This window comes from Amblyomma mixtum, chromosome 10 (genome assembly GCF_055824585.1).
Source record: "Amblyomma mixtum isolate Tamu chromosome 10, ASM5582458v1, whole genome shotgun sequence".
Classification (NCBI taxonomy): Eukaryota; Metazoa; Arthropoda; class Arachnida; order Ixodida; family Ixodidae; genus Amblyomma; species Amblyomma mixtum.
In genome coordinates this window covers 98,001,296-98,006,551 of record NC_143021.1, presented here as the reverse complement: position 1 = coordinate 98,006,551, position 5,256 = coordinate 98,001,296, and positions in this window count along the sequence as shown.

Here is a 5,256-nt window from a genome sequence, read left to right as displayed (position 1 = left end):
ATCGTTACCCGGTGACTCCACCAAATGTAAGACGGGGGTTTGTTAAAGGCACTGGGACCTTATTAAAGGAGCAGGGCGGCAACCGTATGCGGTCAGCCAAAGCGAGCCCAAAGCACGCGCAGCGATGGGAAACCAACTACGCAACCTACGAGCACGCGACTGCTTGTTTTGAGGTGGAGCGACGCAGTCATTTCTTAGCTCGGGGCCGTTTTTAAGCTTTGCTTCAAATCTCGTAGGTAAGCCCGCGCGACGTGATAGTAGGCGACTCAGTTTGGTGACGGGCACATTGGCCGTATTAATGACAAACGGCGCTAGATATCCGTGCGCTCGTAGTGTGCGGCACCTGAGGCGACGGTCAAGGCGGAAGCAGCTGAAGAAATGCGACGGCGCTTGCGCTTTCGGTTCACATCCCATAGCGACGAGCATAGAAAAATTAAAATGGTGTATGTTCGTAACAAATGCATTACGCGGATTCATGATGAGTAACGCAAAACGCACTTGACGACTATGCCGCTGCCGTCGTCTCAGATCACGGCAAACAGTAGAACGTGCGGCCTTTTTCAAAGAAGTGCGTTTCTGCTCCGCGGCGTCAAGAAAAGTGGTACCTTTTTAACGTAGTCAACCCGAGTAGAAGAGCGAGTACATGTGTTGACCCTGATTGGTTCATTGTTTTCCTTTGCTGGGCGGTCGCCGGTATGCCTGGCAACAATATTAGACTAACATTAAGTGCAGGTAGCCGTTAAGCTGGTCTTACCTGTTCGCGCCGCAGGTGGAAGTTAATGAAGATGACGATGTGCAAAGCACAGCGTGTGTGTCTGTGTTGCATTTTAACAAGAGTCGTGATCGGCTGCGATAGCATAGTGCTCTCGTTCAGTGGCCACCGCAGCTGATCTGTTCGCGCCGCTATAGCTTCGAAACACAGTCGCGGAAATGTTAATTTTGTTGCTGCACCATCGTTGTCATGGACGCTACAAGATTCTTGGTTGGGTGAAACCCCGTAAAGCAGTGCTTTCGCATTAAAGCGAGTTTCGCCGTTGGCGGGCGGGTATATCCAGTTTTCCTTCGAACAACATAACTGCAGCCTTTTTCTTCTCTTACTTAGACCAAATAGTACTTCAAAAGCGGGACCTTGTAGCCTGTAACCGTATCTCAACGTGACATGAAAGATGACGTCGCAATTAGACGCGCCAGATGATGCAGGTAGCGCTGTAGTACGTCCTGTTCTGTGGGCAGAGTGGTTCAGTTTAATTGCACGTGTCATTGATTAGGCTTAATGTGGGACTGAGATTTTGATCTGCTCTTCATTTACATTCTTAACTTAGCAGCTGCCTATTTTTGTGTTACCTGTTTTCGGGCCTTATTTCAGGCATTTTGTTTCTTAAGCTTGTCTATGAGGTGTCGGGTACGCATTAAACACAAGGCTCATTTCTCGGCGGTTTCACTCCGGAACTCGAGACGATCGCACGTGTTGTCTAAAATCGTTGAGGTAGTATTGTCTTGATGAACTAAACTACTAGCCTTCACTACCCATCATGGAGCTGTCTCTTGAGACGCCAACGGAAAATGATCTCTCCCGCCAGTGCGAATGAGATGACGCAGCCAGCCAGATAAGGGGCAATGTACAAATGAAACGGCTCTGCTACTGCGACCTCCTGCGTGCTGTCAAGAACAACTCGTTTTGGGCGAGGTACAGCCACTTCCCCTTCTGCGATGGCCAGCAGTACACGGCGGTGCTGGTAGCTGGAAAGACATTGTAGAGCATTAATTTATTTTCAGCCCAGGGTCACTTTGTTTTTTTTTTCTAGTTTGTTCCTTTACATGATTAGTTCTTGATATCGCCTTTGACACCACGCGTTTAAGGCAACCACTTCTTGGCAACTGGCTCAGGCAGCTGTGCGAGCAGTGAGCGGTACCGAACAGGCCAGTGCAAAACTTGAAATGATAATTATCACAATAACGATAATTTCCAAATAGCGCGTCGACGTTCAAACCATTCAAACCTGCAGATGCGGCTGCATCGTACTCAATATGCGCTGCCTATTTAAAGCCCGCAAACATTAATCTGAAAGCATTCCTGGAAGTCATCTAAAGTTCACTAGTTTTTCCGAAAAAATGCGAAATCCGATGACTGAAATAACCTCGTCTAAAACTCGCCTTCTGTGCACTCAAAAAATATCACTAGAATGCAAATATCTGACGGTATTCCTCGTTATGTCCATGACAACCTTCACTTTGTGTAACTATACACAAAAGCTTGAAGTAATTAAAAAGGAGAATATGCCCCACGGAGAGGAGGCACTGTTAGTGAAGACGAAAATACAGATACAAACCATGGGCGCTATGCCGGAAGACCCGAGTTTGGCGCTCGCCCGAGTTTCATGCGAGTTTGCGATGACGGCAGTCAGTGAAAGAAGATAGCGCGGAACGTGCGCAGGCAGCGGACAATAAAATGTAGAGATAAAGCTACTTAAAGGTGATAAAAGCGCACCCTGCGCGCCTGTTTCACACTTCAAACACAATACACTGTGCAATACCAGGCCGCAGCGCTACCTGAAGTTATCAGCGCCATATCAGCAATCGCGAAATTGTGACTTCTCTGCTATCTATCTGCACACTCGCCGCTAGCTGTTTGACACGCCTTTTCGGGCGCGTCAAAGGCGTGTCTTCTCTTTCAGGCTCTATCTGTCTCTCCATTTCCGAAGACGAACAGTGCGCACTAGGTGCACTCTTGTATCAACCCTTTCTCTTCTCTCGAATACGTTAAAAGGCAACAGATAATATTATGAACATTTTGTTCATTTCCAAATGTATTGTAAAATTTGAATTCAATGAAGCATTGTTGAAAAGCATAGCTTTAGGAAATTAACAAAGATTTGACACTTTCTGCCGCTAGTGGCGATAGTGAGGCCATTGCTTGCAGCGTGGCTTGCATACAAACTAGAGCGGCAGCCCACCGTGCCGAAAACGAGAGAGCTCCTGCGCTGACACGCCGCCGGTAGCGCTGCCTTCGACTGGAAAGACTGGGCAACTACTACACACTGAATCTGTCTTATTTTTCGGCCATTGCGATAATATATTTTATTGTGTCATGTATAAAAATATAACAGTCATGCATCTTCTGGCTTGCATAATACACAAAAGCAAAACACTTGACTGCACTGCACCCCCGCGTCACTGCTGCTCTCTGCAGTGACCTCAGGTGGAGTTCTCCGCTGCTACGGCCACTGCCGCACCCCGCTATGGCCAACCATTGCCTTTAGTACGCTCTTGGCGAATCTCAGCGGTAGAAATTGGCCGTGCGAGCGGCTGTGATGCGGTGTGAGAAAAAAGAATTGCTGTTTGGCTCTATTCAATGATTCATTACGTATGCCTGTTGTGTGTGACGCCTGTTTAGTGTACTGCGGATGCGAAGAGCGTGCTACCCAGCGATACAACTCATCCTATGTCATCAGACGCTGACTAAAAGCTGTGAAGGTGGCGGCGCGCGTATTTGCGTAGTATTTGTTGACGGCGCGCACTTCAAGGTTTTGCGGACTGGTTTTGTCGCTAACGTCGATCGCCGTTGTATACCGCAGTGACATCACAAAATTATCGTTCGGGCAGATGAGGGATCCGGTTTTTAATAATGGAATCGGACTTATAACAGAAAAAGGTGTTACGGTTGTGAAGTACGCAGTGCTTGCGTACTGGAAATTACAAACTCTTTATTGCACTGGGTCTGGAGCAGCGACCGTTTGTCGATCCTGGATGTGTTTGACACATTGATGCTGAGGTTTATCACCGATGAAAGGACGGCCAAGCCAAACACCTGTGATGCGATGTTGTTGGAGCAAGCACCGTTTCGTCGTCGTGCTCCGTGTTTGACGCCTTGCAAGCAGGTGTGACGCGCCGTCAGCGTTGTGCTGTGTCTTACGTGGTTGCAACAGGCTGTAGTGTTGTGCAATCTTGGTATGCGAGCGAAGAAATCGGAGGCTCTCGCCACGTTGCGTGTCCTTCGCAGAGGTGCTTAGATTAGTCAGCGATGACGTTCGTTTTGCCTGTTATATTTCGATGGTCAACATCGTCGATATCTGCCAGCAATCAGCACAGCCGCCCAGCATACCTGTAGCCGGCAGGGATGTTGGGAGTGGCCCACCCATAGCGCGTACGCCTATAATTTATGTACGGCACGCCGGGGGCGTGACCAATGGTTTTGATTGACAGGTGAACTCGCAGCTAAACTCGTGAACGGTGTAGTGCCCCGAATTCATCTCGGGACTGTCATGGCGGCCGCAGCAGCAGCCTGGGTAATCGCTTCCTCTGATGGCAAATGTCAGTACGGCCGGCTGGACCCGTTTACTGCCATGGCCGACGACGAATTCCAGCGACATTTTCGCCTGTCCAAAACATCGGTACGATGGTTGTGTAAAGAGTTAGGCGACGACCCACGCCTGCGGAGAGTGCGTATCGGGCCTCATTCGCTTTCGGTCGAAGAGCAAGTCCTCTGCGCCCTCCGGTTCTTCGCGACCGGGAGCTTCCAGGGGAGCGTCGGCGCCGACCGCTTTATTGGACTCCACCAAAGCACTGTGAGCCACTGTGTGAGAGACGTCTCCGACGCTCTTATCGACGTGGCTGTGCAGAAGCGGGGCTCGCTTTCCCCACGACTGCGGCCGAGCGTGCGTATGTTAAGGAACGTTTCCTTCTGCGCGGCGGCATCACATGCGTCGTGGTATGCGTCGACGGGACCTAGATTGGCTTAAAGGCCCCTTCGAAGTCCAGCCCTGACATGGTGAAGGCCAACTATTTCAGGAGGAAGGCACATTATGCATTGAACACAATGGTTGTAAGAATGCTCTGTTTTTGCTTTCATGCATGTCATGGTCAATGGAATGTTCTCCCATTTATTAGTGATAGTGGTCCGTGGGCTGTGCAGTGTCAGTGGATGTTAAGGAACCCCATATGGTCGAAGTTATTGGCAGCCCTTCACTATGGCATGCCTCATCGTTTGAGTTACTTTGGGGTATTAAACCTCTAAACCGCTTCCGTTTATCAGTAACTGAGCAGTTTCAAACACAGTGTAGATAATTTTTTGTTTTACCTCATGTTTGTGCATGTAATAAGTGCATGGATTTTTTCAGGTATCTCATGCATGCATTTTAATGGGTTTTTAAACGGTAGCATTTGTGTCACTTGGCAGACTGCATTCTTATGCAATATTCAAAGTCGCAACAAGTGTTTCACTTTGGCTGAAGTGGAAAAGCTCCTGCCGGAAGCACT